The sequence below is a fragment of the Nomascus leucogenys genome, chromosome 25 (genome assembly GCF_006542625.1).
Source record: "Nomascus leucogenys isolate Asia chromosome 25, Asia_NLE_v1, whole genome shotgun sequence".
Lineage (NCBI taxonomy): Eukaryota > Metazoa > Chordata > Mammalia > Primates > Hylobatidae > Nomascus > Nomascus leucogenys.
This window is the reverse complement of record NC_044405.1, coordinates 5874666-5891130: the sequence shown is the minus strand read 5'-3', so window position 1 is coordinate 5891130 and position 16465 is coordinate 5874666. Positions and strand designations below refer to the sequence as shown.

The 16465-nt window shown below is 34.8% G+C and overlaps 1 pseudogene; it reads left to right on the top strand.

Annotated features, from left to right (window-relative positions):
* The first annotated feature begins 15466 nt into the window (after nt 1-15466).
* Nucleotides 15467-16233, top strand: LOC100581588 (annotated as a pseudogene).
* Nucleotides 16234-16465: the final 232 nt, after the last annotated feature.

Genomic DNA, 16465 nt, shown 5'->3' with positions numbered 1-16465 from the left:
CTAATTTCTCTAACTATATACTTGAAATCAATGGAAGTATAATGTGCGTATATGTATATATATGTGTGTGTTTGTGTGTGTGTGTGTGTGTGTGCTTAACTGTATTTACATTAACCATCAATACTTCTATGGTACCTTAAGGAAAAAAAGACCCAGGACTCCTCATTTTAATTCAACTTTTTCCAGTTATAATTTTAAAAAAACCACACGATCAATGAAATTAGACACTCAAGTCGAGCAAACTTTCTTTTTTTGTTTCTCATTTGTCTTATCAGCAAAGATGAATATAACCTGGGTAGTAGTCAAGTACATTTTCTCTACTTTTTATTTTGTAAATAGAGATAATACTTTTCTTCAACTTCTAAATAAATAATTAATACATTTTAAATATGTTCTTATAAATTTAAAATTTAAAAATAAAATGCTTAAATATTGTTTAAATAGCCAAAAAATATTATAGGACTTATTACAAAAATAGTTTCCTTGACATACATAGTTATCCTTGATTTGTCAGACTAAACAAATTATAACTCTTAAATTTTTCTTATGCTATTTACTTATTTTTATCTATTTAATGTACCCAAAGTGTTATCTTCTCCTTTTTCTAAATTGTTTAATCCTATCTAGTGATAGAATTTATAGAAGAAAATTTAGGTATCCTATGATATCACCTCACAATACCACAGCAAATACGATCTCTTCTATTTTTCAAATACCTTTACACTAGAAACTTCGTGTGAAACAACATTCAGTATTTTTATTATTATTGTACAAATACTGTAAATAATAAAGTCACTTATGACTACATTTCCTGACTTACATAATGTTCTCTTTTACTCAATGAATAATTTACTTGTTCTTTAAAACTTTTTTCCTTTTATATGACACTGATTAATTTGAAAATTTCTGTTGAGTTAGAAAATTAGAACACCTCTCCAAAGAGAAAAGAGAAAAAAAAAAAAACCATTAAATAATTCACCAGGCCGGGCGCGGTGACTCACGCTTGTAATCCCAGCACTTTGGGAGGTCGAGGCGGGCGGATCACGAGGTCAGGAGATCGAGACCATGGTGAAACCCCGTCTCTACTAAAAATACAAACAAATTAGCCTGGCGTGGTGGCGGGCGCCTGTAGTCCCAGCTACTCGGAGAGGCTGAGGCAGGAGAATGGCATGAATCCGGGAGGCGGAGCTTGCAGTGAGCCGAGACTGCGCCACTGCACTCCAGCCTGGGCGACAGAGCGAGACTCCGTCTCAAAAAAAAAAAAATAATAATAATAATAATTCACCAATTCCATGTTTCTTCTTAGTGACAACTCTCCTGTATCTCTTTGAGCTGGTTAAATTTTCCGCCCACAGATCTCACAAATTGCTTTGTTTTTTTTACCTTTTTTCTGTTGAAGACTATTTTGTTACAGCTTTTCAAAAATGGTTCTCAGGAACTACAATTGCTGGACCCTTGAATGTATAACAATGCCTTTATTCATTATAATGGTTAACTGATTATTGTTAAATTGTAAAGTTTTAGATGGAAAGTCATCTTACTTTGGTATTCCAAACTTGTGATAGTTATCACTCATTATGTTAAAAGGTTTACATACTTGCTTTTAATTCTAATTTACAACTAAATCCATATTCCAGTGAATATGTGGCTGTAGTAGCATAAGCAGACAGAGAAAAGTTTTAGCTTTATAATCTTATCCTACCAGCTCACTAATGAGATTTCATTTTTTGCTAAAACATTCAAAATAGGAAATAGACCCTCCACAAAGATAAGAAAATACAGGAAAATTATCAAAGATATTACTGAAATAAAATAAAAATATGATGGAAAAGAGTTAACATTGCATATCTAACAAACATTTTTACTCAAAATAATGCACTGTATTCCTCTTAAAACAAAATCCATATGCTTCAAATAGACCTCAAGGTTAGTATAACCTGCCTTCTACTTTTCTCTCTAGCCACATCTCCTGACCCTGGACGCTGAGTTTATTGTTCTGTAGACACTCACAGACTTTTCTTAACTTTTGGTTCCATGATCTCCTTTGGTACTTTTGAACCTTAGTTGTGCTTTATTACACTGGGAGATATATATATATATATATATATATTTTTTTTTTTTTTTTTTTTTGAGGTGAAGTCTCTGTCTGTTGCCCAGGCTGGAGTGCAGCACTGGGATCTCAGCTCAGCGAAATCTATGCTTCCTGGGTTCAAGTGATTCTCCTTCCACAGCCTCCCGAGTAGCTGGAATTACAGGTGCCTGCCACCACGCCCAGCTAATTTTTGTATTTTTATTAGAGACAGAGTTTTGCCATGTTGGCCAGGGTGGTCTCGAACTCCTGACCTCGGGTGATCCACCCGTCTCGGCCTCCCAAAGTGCTAGGATTACAGGTATGAGCCACTGTGTTCGGCTGGGATATTTTCTTATGGAGACTCATATGTCTAGTTTGAGCCTTTTGATTTGTAAGCATTTCTATATAGTTACATTTCTTAAATTAATAGAAAAGTATTTACGTATTTGATCTCTTCCTTTTCCGAAAGGGATTCTCTGTTTTGTCGCATACCGTATGCCCATTTCCCTCTACAGTGCTGATACATTGTAGAAATTAAAAGCTTATCTTTTATCTCTGTGACTTTTAAAACATACACACACACACACGCAGACACACACACACACACACGCATGCGCACAAAGACTTCCTATGTCAATTGAAGCTGTTGAATTTCTATTCCGACTAAGACTTGTTAGATGGGTTATTTGTTTGCCTTTAGTGTTTTTTTTTTTTTTTTTTTATCGCTAGATGGTAAACCTAAGAGTTCAGATTAAGTGCCATCAGCATTTACTACAATCCCTCACACTTAACGCAAGCTCTTTAAATGTTAGTGATAAAAATGAAGAAATTCAGAGCCACATTATAGAGGCAAGGGAAGTATAATTTGGAATATGTTTTTATGAGACTGTCATTATGGTGGCATTTTTAGTGTTGGTGGTGTTGTTGGTTGTGTTGGAGGTGGTGGTAGTAGTTTTCATACTGTTAGTTATTTTTGATGATGGTGGTGGATGTATTGGAGGTAAGTGTAGAGGTGGTTCTCTGGAGAGAGGGGTGTTGGAGGTGGAGGCAGTACATCTTTCAACTTTGTTCGTTCCTTTCGGTCCTCAGTCCTTATTTTGCTGACTTTGCTTTCCGGTTTTCTGATCTTTCTAATGTCACTTACATTGTCTGTTTCTATTAATGTGTTTCTTTGTATATTCTTTGGCCCATCTGATTTATTTCTTCTTTTCATTCTTTTACACTACTTTGACCTGTTCATTGAATTGAAGTTTAATCATTAGGCTCATATATATATATATATATGCACTTTTTTGTTTTTAATTAGAAATAATGCATTATACAAAATTGTTACTGTTGCTTTAAAATATATCTCTTGTCTATCAGTAAACGCACAGCAGGACCTAATGTCATTTGCTAATTTATTTTTATCTATTTAAATGCTTCCTAGGATTCATTAGAAAATTCCTTTTGAATTTTACTGTCAGTTCAGCCAAGAAAGTACACCGAGGCTCTCAAAGCCTATTTTTCTGCTTGCTGGGTCTGTTCCTGCTTCCAAAATTAATCATAAGAAAGCCAGGTGTGCAGTTATAAAACAGAAAGCATACGAAATTCAAGATGGCTGAACAAAACCCAAGATGACTTTCATAATTTTCTGACCATTGGATGAAGAAACATATAAAACTGTACATAACCTGTACACATTCATGATGATGCATATGATAAATTATATTTTTGTAAATATTATTTTGTTATTCAAATAAAACGAATTTGATTTTCTTATCTGACTTGAAAATGATCAAGCCAAACGAGTGAAAGGGATAGATAAAAATGTTAGAGTTATTTTTGCTGAAACAGAGCTATCTTGGAATTCAAACTGAGGGAAGGAAAAAGACATTTTAAAACTGACCATTTTGCATCATTTAAATGTTATCTTATGAAGGGAAGAAAATGAAATTAAAGAATGAACATATGATAGAATTATATTTAAAAAATCGTCTCACTCTCTGCATCACAATGCCAGACAACTCTTAAAGGTCACGTGTTTTCTAACTACAGTTTTGTGAATTCAATGAAATTCTATATCCGATTAAACAAAAGAGATCTGGTTGGAGAGAGAGAAATAAGTCGAACAGAAGACAGTTGAAGATTGTAAATATCTTGAGACTAGTTCTTTTAGTTAGGGAATAGAAATCTCAAATGTAGATTTCATTATTTGTTTCCTAAAAAAAACTGTCTTTCTACAACCTACATTTCAGACTTTAGTAATTGATTATATATTTTGTTTACAGGGTGATCTAACTTGATTTCAGTGATTTCAACTTAATGTAAAATAATTAAATATATGATATGTGTTTATGTGATGAAATCGATCTCTCAAATTGGAAGAAAAATAGCAAAACTTACTTCAAAGTTGTCTTTGTTAGAGTCTGAAAGTTTTTTGGGTATACTGAAAATCTTTCACACAGATTCAGTAGATATTTTAACATGTCATAAGAATATTTATTTTGGTGGAGAAGGCTTAATTTGTTGAACATGCTTTAGCCAGATTACACAATATGTGTTTTCAAACAATGAGAAAATCTCATTGACTAAATAGTACAGCTGTTTGACTATTTCTTATTCCTACAAAATCTACTTGGAGACCAAAATTCCTTCCATCTTGTGGCTCTATATCTCATTATGACCTTGACACATAGTGTATCATTCCAAAGAGTAAAATTCTATTTCATTCACCTTTGTGATGTATTTATTTCTCCAAGTATGCACTTATTTGTAACAAGGCAATTATCATATATCTCATAACTTTACACAAATAGCAGGATGCAAATTTTATTTCTCCTATCTTCCTTAAAAGTTCTCTACATGAGAAATAGTACATTACATCATGTCTCTTTCTTATTATTAATAAGGAAATAAAAATCGCCATGAGAAACGATGGCAATTTTAAACACAGAATAACTAGAGTTAACTTATGAACTAGATTAAATTTGGTATAAACTTAATAGCATATTATGATGAAGACTACATCCTAGTTCAAGTTATTAAAATAAGTGTTCAGTTATAATATTTGGCTAAAAGAATTATTCTTTTAACAATTTATACTTGCACTGACATAAGGAAAATTAAAATAAAATGTCTTATTATTATCTTTGTACCACTCTAGAAAAAATGTAACATTCAGGTAAGATAATGTTGACTTTATCTTTTGAATGTAAGACACATTTTAATAAATATGATTGCAGTAAGAAATTCTGAGATTGTTACCAAATTTATATGCTAAAACTAAGTAATTGTTTTGGTACCAATATTAATAAATTATCATTTATCTAGTAACTTCTAAACACAATATGTGATCTTAAATAAAATATTGAATTTCTGTACGCCTAAGCCAGTTCCTCATCTATAAATGTGAATATTTTTAGTACCAATGTAGAAGAGTTACTGAGAGGACTGCTTTATTTATTAATTTATTCATTTATTTATTTGAGACAGAGTTTAGATCTTGCTGCCTAGGCTGGAGTGCGATGGCATGATCTCGGCTCACTGCGATCTTCCCATTCCCGGATTCAAGCGATTCTCCTGCCTCTGCCTCCTGGGTAGCTGGGATTACAGGAGCCTGCCCCAACGCCTAGCTAATTTTTTTATATTTTTAGTAGAGACGGGGTTTCATCATGTTGGCTAAGCTGGTCTGGAACTCCCGACCTCAGGTGATCCACCAGCCTCGGCCTCCCAAAGTGCTGGGATTACAGGTATGAGCCACTGCACCCGGCCGGATTGCATTATTTAATACAGGAAAACGTTATAGTAACATGCTTGAGTCTTGGGTGCACGCAATAAATTCTAGCCATTTATATCTGTACATTTACTTTAAAAAATATAGAATTCTAAAAATTTTTCATTCTTTTCATTAATTTAGAGATGAAGAATACAAGCCTCAAAGAATCCTTTAATAAAACATTTATCACTTCCTGAGCAAAGAGTAAGGAAAAATATTATCAATTGAATTTTGATGACATAAAATAAAATAAAGCTAATTATATAAAATAAATAATATATAAAACTATTATTACAGATAACCTAACAAAGTTTGACTATTTTGTTAGTAAGGTATTTTAAGTTATTTTTTAAAGTGATAATCATTAGCTTATACCTAGATAATATTAAACATATTATACCTTTAAAAACTGGACTTGTTTCCCCTAAAGTTTTAAAATAGTATATATGCAGCATTTTTGTTGAATTTCACAATGAGGGTGATTAATATATTGTGTACATTTTTCCCCATCTTTATAATGTCTTATGATTCCATTTTATATGTGCTCTTATATGTATGTATGTTTGTATTTTTAATTGCTAGTTTATAAATCCCTGGCCCTTTTTACAAGCATAATGAAAGAGGTGCTCCAGCAAAGAAGAATGTAATTCAAATGAGATTAAAACAAGGGATGCAGGTGACAGTGGATCTATGCAGAATATGTGTAATTGGGGATCCCAAAATAATTGTATAAAGAAACCACATTTGGATTTTGGTGTTACAGATCCAATGAGCAAACAATCCAATTAGAAGTTAGAGGCCTGTAGATTCTAGGTTGAGGACTTTGGGGTGGGGTGGAGGAGAGAATAGAACTGGTGTTTTTGAACATTTAAACACACTGTTTTAAGGAAAGTAGTAGAATTGTTGTTTACTTTTATAAAATTAATGATTACTACATAGAAAATCATGTAAGCATAAATAATGAAAAAATTAGTACAACGAAAAATAAAGAGTTACAAATCAAAAGAGTAATTGTGTTGTTACACTTAGTATTGATTAGTATTGTAAGAATATAATATAAAGGTTATCTGTCATTTAAGCAAATATTATAATGTACTGTGAGGGGTGGTGAGAATAAAAATGTTGATGAGAAGATTTTCTCTGCCTGTAGCAGTCATGACATTATGTATAAAATACATTAATCAAAAATAGCTTTTCAGTCAGGTAATCCAGAAATACAGAGACAAGGTCTTAGAAAAATAACTGTACATGTTAAGGATGATTACTTTCAAAGTGAAGAAGGAGAAGGGATAAGGCAGATGAGGAAAGTTTTTCACTATCAGATTTAAAGACATATGTTTTTAAAACAATGAGGATATATCACACTGATAAAAATTATTAAATGTCTAAAATTTATAGTTGGGTAAGTGATTTTCATGATAAATTAAAAGATGTAAGTTTTTTTTTTTTTTTTTAAAAAAACTAAACCCTGCAAGTAGCAAGAATAAAAGACATACATTTTAAAGCAACAGGGAAAGCACTCTTTATTCAATAAATGGTACTGGGATAAACTGCCTAGCCATTTGCAGATGATTGAAACTAGACCCCTACATTTCACCATGTACAAACTAATAAAAAACTCAAGATGGAATAAAGATTTAAATGTAAGGTATCAAAATATAAGAATCTTAGAAAAAATCTTGGAAAATACCCTTCTTGACACACTGACCTTGGCAAAGAATTTTTGGCTAAGTTTCCAAAAGTATTGCAACAAAAACAAAAATTGACAAGTGAGACTTGGTTAAACTGAAGAGTTTCTGCACAGCAAAAGAAACTATCAATAGATTAAACAGACAGCTCACAGAATGGGAGATAATATTCACAAACCATGCATCTCACAAAAGTTTAATATCCAGAATCAGTAGGGAACTCAAACAAATCAACAAGCAAAACATAAAATAAAATAAAATAAAAAATGCACAAAGGACATGAACAGCCACTTCTCAGAAAAAAGCATACAAGTGGCCAAAAATCATGCAAAAATGCTCATCACTATTCATTAGAGTAATTTAGGTTAAAACCACAATGAGTTATCTCACACCAGTCAGAATGGCTATTATTATAAAGTCAAAAATCAACAGACACTAGTTGAGAGTGCTAAAAAAAGGGAATGCTTGTATACTGTTGGTAGGAATGTAAGTTCAACCACTGTGGAAAGCAGCTTGGAGATTTCTCAAAGAACTTAAAAGGGAGCTGCCATTCGATCCAGCAATCTCATTACTGAGTATATAAACAAAGGAAAATAGATAATTATACCCAAAAGACACATGCATTTGCATGTCATCGCCATGCTATTTACAACAGCAAAGGCATGAAATCAGCCTAGCTGCCCATCAGTGGTGGATTGAGTAAAGAAAATGTGGTACATCTACAACATAGAATACTATAAAGCCAAAAAAAGAATAAATTGTGTCCTTCACAGCAACATGGATTCAACTGGAGCCCATAATCCTAAGTGAATTAATGAGGGGACAGAAAACCAAATGCCACACATTCGCACTTACAAGTGGGAGCTAAACATAGAGCACACATGGACATAAACGTGGGAACAAAAGATACTGTGGCTACTAGAGGAAGAAGTGAAAGAGAGGGGTGTGGATTGAAAAATTACCTATTGAATACTATGCTCACAGCCTGGGTTTAATATACTCATGTAACAAGCCTGCACATGTATCCCCTGTATTTAAAGTAAGAGTTGAATTAAAAACTAAAATTTTATTTATAAAATAAGTAAAATTTAAAATATAAAAAGATATTTTTAAGACAAAATTTCAGTTAGATAAGAGAAATAAGTTAAAGAGATATATTGTGCAATGTGGCGACTGTAGTTAATGTATTGTACATACTCTGGAAAATTGCTAAGAGGGCAGATTTTAAATGTTCTCACTACGAAAATTACAATTATGTGAGGTAATGCATATGTTAGTTAGCTCAATTTAGCCATTCCACAATGTATGCATATTTGCAAACATGTTGTACGTGATAAATATATTCAATTTATATTTGTCAATCAAAAAATTTAAAAGTAACAAACAAAGATACGTTTTAAGCAAGCAATTTTCTTTCTGAACATACATCATTATGTTCCAAATCAGAGTTGCATTATGTAATGTGTCTCTTATTCAACAGATGCAAAAAAGTTTTGTTCACGTATCCTGCTTCAAAATAATATTTTCTTATTTGTTTTGCAGATATTTTCTTCACTAGCAGTTATAGTTACTGTATACATTGATGGAAACAACATCATATGTCTAGCAAAAGAGTGGTCAGATTTACATCTTATTTCATAAAGATTTGAAAATATTTAAACACAAACAAGCTTGTATGAATGCATATATACCAACTATTTATTCAATTTCTAGACAGTTCAAAGTGTACCTGTGTATTTTCAGACTGTAGTTTGGAACTACAATCTCACATCTAAGAATCTGAGAGAAAAATTTGCACTCATCAGAAAATTGGATATTTCTACTCTCAGAATATACTACTTGTGAATTATAGTTAACATTTTCTTCACTTGCTTCTTTGAATTTTAGAGTTTCTCTTTTGGTGTACTCAAATCATATGAATGCATTGAAGATAAAATTTTCTTTAAAGTATAGATAGTTCTAATCTATTTTAATCCCAGCTAGTAAATGTCCTAATTAGTATTACTTAAGACAAATCACTATACCTTTCTAGTAATATGGAAATGACTCATAATTAAGCAATACTGGTTTCATTATCATTGCAGAAAGAGAGACAATAAACATCATTAACAATATCTATGTTCTTTTTTTATAGAAACAAAATCCTTTAAAGAGATAATAGGTTAGGAAAGTTTATTTAAACCATGCCATCCATCTGCATGACTGTATTAAAGACAAGCTTAACAAATTCAAACGTATGTGTGTCAAATTCAAAACTTGGTTGAGGGTAGATGCATAAAGTCAGTATTTTCAAAACAAAATAGTGTACAAAGTATGGCTTTGATCCCTATATTTTGGCGATGAGATTGATTAATATGATTATATAAATGATAATTTACATTAGCCTCAAGCTATTTGGTTGATGTATCTAGAAGGAATATAATAGAAAACAGAGCATATAATACCTAAATATTATTACTAGATTTCTAGTCCATATAAGTTTTAAACAGTTTCTCCATTATTTTCCCCTTTTTGGGATGTAGTTTCTTATTAATGCATGCATAATTAAATAGCATTCTAGCCTGCTGAACTTTAGAACACAACAGAGATATGCAATTATATTGGGGTAATTCACTTCGAGAAATTGCTGGCATGTATTATAGTTCTATCATTTAAACCTTCATCCTTTAATTTCTTCTGTTGATAATTTCAATTATTTTATATTGCTAATAAGTCACTGATGACTATAAAAGTGAGATTTTGTTATAAATGTTAGGCAGATAAGCAAATTAGCTTAAATAATGTACTGTGCAAAGGCAGCAAATTTCTGTAACACCAAGAATAAGCATTTAATATTAACTTTATATGTAGATTATTTGGGTGTATTATTTTAGAAGATAATTTGCGTCAGGTGTCTTGTTCAACTTAGTGCAATCAAATTTGTGCATTACTCAAAGATATGCTCAAACTTTCTGACTATGTCTCTCCCTCTTTTTCTTCCTCTCTTTCGTTAGTTTTACCTTGTTTTGGGTTGCAGTTTAACATATTTGTAAGTTATAAATATATTGCTATAATCAAATGCTTTGTAGAGTTTTCTGTAATGCCTGATCAATTTATAAAGCAATTATAGTGACTTTTTCACAATTTCCCTTTGTTCTATCTTTATTTCCCCTAGTAACCACTCATATCAGTTCCAAACTGATTATCTTTACATTTTCTCTGAGATTTGCCCAAAGTGATGTGCCAGATTTCAATACTTAGAGAACTCTACACATAGCCTTAAGAAATTCTGATCAACTATGCTGCATGCCTTTTAAAAATACAAAAACCACACTGTCTTGTATCATCTGATTTTGGATAGTATAATGCATGTATGAGCTTTGTCTCTTAAGTATGTTATTCATGGCGCTTATTAGAGTTCTATGTATTTAAAATAGAAATCTCGAAACCAATTTAGAATTGCTTGTGGGCATGAACCAAATTTTATATTTAATTTGAACCACATGGTAGATACCTCACATAAAGCTAATCATTTTGTCAAGTCAATCTAGCAATCCCATTCAATTGATATTTATTTAACCATTAATGATTGTCTACCTATTTCGTGTCAGACGCTGCATTTGTGGGATAGGTATGTTTGTCATGAAGTTCTACTAAGGCTCTTAGCAGCAAGTAAGCAATTGATTACTGTGGTGGCATACGAAAAAGCATATTTAAAATTTTATAATATAAAATTATAATATAATAAATATAATAAAGTCTATGCTTAAAAAATGACTGCTATGTGGATTGCATTTTTAATTTTTTATATCTATTGTGTTTGTTATCCTAGTGTGTTCAGGCAGCTATAAACTATAAAAAAGATTATAAATAGCAGAAATTTATTTCTCACAGTTCTGGAGGCTGGGAAGTTCAAGATCATGGGACTGGCAAATTTAGTTTCTGGTTAGGGCCCCCTCCCTGCTTCACAGATGGCTATCTCCTCAATGTCCCCACATGGTGGAAGGGGCAAGGGGCAAGTCCAAGCTCTCCTGGACTGTTTTGATAAGGTTACTAATCCCATTCAGGAGGGTTTCACCCTCATGACCTAATCACCTATCGAAGGCCCTAAGGCCCATCTCCTTAGGGTTAGGATTTCAGCACATGAATTTGGGGGTTGGACATAAACATTTTGTCTATAACAGTCATCAATTAAAATTGATGCTATTAATGTATATAAACATTATAAACAGGATTATTAAAAACTAGTCAGAAATGTTGAGTTGTGGGAATATATAATAATTAACACAGACACACACATACAACTTAATCTGTGAAATGATGGAAACTTTTGCCAGGCGCGGTGGCTCACGCCTGGAATCCCAGCACTTTGGGAGGCTGAGGAGGGCAGATCATGAATTCAGGAGATCGAGACCATCCTGGCCAACATGGTGAAACCCCGTCTCTACTAAAAATACAAAAAATTAGCCGGGCGTGGTGGTGAGCACCTGTAGTACCAGCTACTCGGGAGGCTGAGGCAGGAGAATGGCATGATCCTGGGAGGTGGAGTTCACAGTGAGTGGAGATTGCGCCACTGCACTCCAGCCTGGGCGACAGAGCGAGACTCCGTCTCAAATTAAAAAAAAAAAAAAAAAAAAAGAAAAAGAAAAACAAAGTAATGATGGAAACAACTCTTCTTGAGTAGCACTCAATTGGCAGACTTTCCTCATTCAAAAGCCAGGTGAACTATAAAATAACCTTGCATACTCATAACAAGCGAATAAAAAATATACAGACAACAAAGGCAAAGTTCAGAATGTCAAAAAGAAGCAACAATAAAGAAATCCAGTTTTGATGAAAATTAGCAGAGACAACAGAAATATACCAAGATTGCATTTGATAAGAAAATTTCCTTAAAATCTGTGACAATAAAAACAGACATGGCTAGAGGTAGAGATATTAAATTGATAGTGAGGGAATGTAAACAACAAAATGAAAAATCGTGATATATAGACATGCATTTTACATCAGATTGCAGGTGACATGATGGTTAATTGCAGGTGGCAACTTGACTAGGTCACAGTACCCAAATCTTTGGTCAAACAATGTGAATACTTCTGTAAAGGCAGTTTTTAGATGAGGCCAACATTTAAATCAGTAGACTTCTAATAAAGCAAGCTGCCTTCCATAATGTGAGTGGGCATTGCCGGGCGCGGTGGCTCACGCTTGTAATCCCAGCACTTTGGGAGGCCGAGGCGGGCGGATCACGAGGTCAGGAGATCGAGACCACGGTGAAACCCCGTCTCTACTAAAAATACAAAAAAATTAGCCGGGCGTGGTGGCGGGCGCCTGTAGTCCCAGCTACTCGGAGAGGCTGAGGCAGGAGAATGGCGTGAACCCTGGAGGCGGAGCTTGCAGTGAGCCGAGATTACGCCACTGCACTCCAGCCTGGGCGACAGAGCGAGACTCCGTCTCAAAAAAAAAAAAAAAAAAAAACCGTTCAGTTGAAGACCTCAAGAGAAAACAGATTGAGAGCCCCAGAGAAAGAGGAAACTTTGTCTCCAGATTGTCTTCCTACTTGAGCTGCAACAGTAACTCCTCCTGGCATCTCCAGCCTACTGGCCTGCCCTGCCAATTTTGGACTTTACCGGTCTCCCCAGTTCTGTGAGCCACTTTCTTAAAAGAAATATAGAATTTGGATGTGCTTCTGGTAGAATTTCCATGTTCTCACTTGTAAGTGGGAGCTAAATAATGAGAACACATGGACACATAGAGGGGAGCAACACACACTGAGGTGGAGAGTGGGAGGAAAGAGAGGAACAGGAAAAATAACTAATGGGTACTAAGCATATAATACCTGGCTGGCAAAATGATCTGTACAGCAAACCCCCATGACATGGATTTATCTACATAACAACCTGCACATGTACCCCTGAACTTAAAATAAATGTTAACAAAACGTTAACAAAAACCTTCCTGCTTTTCTCTCTTCCTTCCTCACACATATATGGGTGTGCGTGTGTGTGCATGTGGGCATGCGTGTGTGTGTCTATACATACATGCACATACACATATAATGAAGAAAAATTTCGTATCTATATGCAATGAACTGAATGTTTGTGTTCACCCAAAATGTGTATGTTGAAATCCTGACCCCAATGTGATGATATTTAGAGGTGGGGCATTTGTAACATGATTAGGTCATGAGGGCACAGCCCTTGTGAATGGGTTTAGTGCCCTTATAAAAGAGACCACAGAGCGCTTTTTTCCACTATGTGAGGATATAATGAGAAGTTAGCAGTCTGCAACCTGGATGAGAGCTCTCACCAGAACTCAAGCATGCTGATAGCCTGATGTCAGACTTCCAGCCTCCAGAACTCTAAGAAATAAATTTCTGTTGTTTATAAGCCAACCAGTATATGGCATTTTATCCCAAACTGGCTAAGACAATATATCTACACACACGCGTGCACACACACACACACACACACATACACACACACCCATTGGTTCTGTGGTTCTCTGGCTAATACAGTGACAAAATCAAATAATGATGCAAAGTAAAAATTCCATGCAAAAATTATCTAGTTAGAAATAGGCACTGAGATGATCGCTAATGAAGCACTATGAATCTGTACTGTCATTTTGCACTTTATTGCTCCTTATTATGTAGCTGCAAAATGAAGTTAACTATATTTTTAATAACTGATTTGGTAATTTCTAAGGTGTGCTACACATTTGAGTATTAGTCTGGTTGCTCTCTATTCCCCTCCCCTTATCTGTTGAAGTTTTTCTGATGTAATATAAACATATACCACATATACTTATATATATGTGGTATATATATACACACACATATGTATATAAACTTAAGAGTTTGTATACACACACATACACACACACAGATCAAAAGAATCACCACTAGAGATTGTTTGTGCTAAGAACCTGTTTCTAATATAACAAAAATAGAGAGGACTGGGTATGGGGAAGAAAAGCAAGAAGAATGAGGAGAAATTGCATAAAGAGAAGAGAAGGCCAATCTGGAGAATTATGTTACAGAAGACCTAGATGGAATTTGGAATCACATTCCCCATCTATCCAAAAGTCCTGTCTCTACACAACTTGCCAATCTAACAGACCTGGATTCTTGTAAACCACCCTGTAGGAGTAGGGGCCTTAATGACACTAGTACAAATGGTAACATGAAGGGAGAAACTGCCACACTAATTGATTTGGATCCTGTAAGAACCATTGGAGAATTTCTTAGTGAGTGGTTGTGATGCTAGAACCATAGATACTAGTATATAAAAACCTTTTATTATCATTAAAGAGATAAGAAATGCACCTCTGCCTGTCTTATGGAATGGATGCCCAGCCCTAAGGGATCTTAACTCTCAAACCTAGTCTTGATACTTCTTCTTATAATGAGTTGACCAAGCAGTGCCATATTTAAAATGCTGCTCTAGAGAGATGTGCTTAGCAGGTCTTCATCATTATGTTATTTTCACAGTGGTTGTATACTCAACAGTTTAGAACCCAGGAAGTTAATGGGTGGAGGGCATTCCTTGCATAGAATTCTGTGTTCAACATTAACGTGATCAAATTTATTCACTGGTACTTATACACAGGTAATGTAGAATAAATAATTCCATGACACCAATGGTGAGCATGGAAGATTCAACATGCATCTACTCTTATGCCATCACATACTCTGTGCTATCTTATACAATACATTTCAAAAATAGCTAATCTACAAATGTGGAGACTGTAATTCACCTAAAGAGATTATATCACAATAAACTGGATTATGCTCATTTCTATTAAATTCACGTTTAACACTGCTAATATTAACTGCATAATAATTCTAAATACAAACTACATGCTGATTCTTCGTGTTTTGTATATTTATGATTTTTACATTATAGCACTTTTTAAGAATGCATTGATTTTGTATTTTATAGTCATAATCAAAATGAAATAGAAAAATAACCCCCCGCCTCGCCCTTCCGGCAGCTCCTGCAGCCGTAGCCCAGGCCGTGCACCCCGCCCTTGGTGCTGCTCGGCGTGCCCACGGGGTCCCTGGGGTCCCGGAGATGGCCTGGCCTCCTGCGGCCTCGCAGGTCCTGCCCCTGTGGCTGTGGCGCGCAGCACACCGAAGGAGACTATTGATATCCTGAATGATGAAATTGAAGAGGAAAGGAAAATCCAGAAGCATAAAACCCTCCCTAAGATGTCTGGAGGATGGGAGCGGCAGTTAAATGGGACAGAAGCTAAATCAGTGGGAAAAGTTGCCGGGGAAAGATCGCTGTCACTTTCAACATTAACAACAGCATCCCATCGACACTTGATGGTAAGGAAGAACCCTCGAAAAAGGGCAGCAAGTTGGAGAACAGGAGCGTGAATTGGCATAACCTCCCAATTTCGTGGTCCCAGTTATAAAGAATGGTGGCAAGAAGGCCGTTGTGCTGGACTGTCACTACCCAGAGGATGAGGGTGGGAGAGGAGGTTGAGAGTGACCTTTTCTCTATCAGACTGAAGTAACTTTCAGTCCAGTGGGGAGTCTCAATGAAAGGACACTAATTTTACACTCAACACAGGTTCCCTGGACTCGGCCTTATATGACCACCTAATGGATCCTTGTGAATGGAGGGGTGGCCAACACGTTTGCCGATAAGCTAATGGAGCTCAGCACAGCCCTGGAGGAGCAGGAGTACATGACTTTTCTTGAAGACCTCAGAAGTTCTGTGAAGAGCCAGTAGAACGGATAGACTCTGAAAGCCATAGTTTTATGGCCGGCTTTGGCCGGTGATCAAATCCTAACCTGAAGCCAGACACGTGCTTTAAAATGGTTGTCATCCTATCACCACCGGGAAAAATAGCAAATTTAAATTATTTCTTTTGTGCTCCCATTTATTATCATTTGTTTTTTCTGTACAAATCCATTATTTCTAGATTTTTATATAACACGATAGACAATAAAATGGGTTTGTC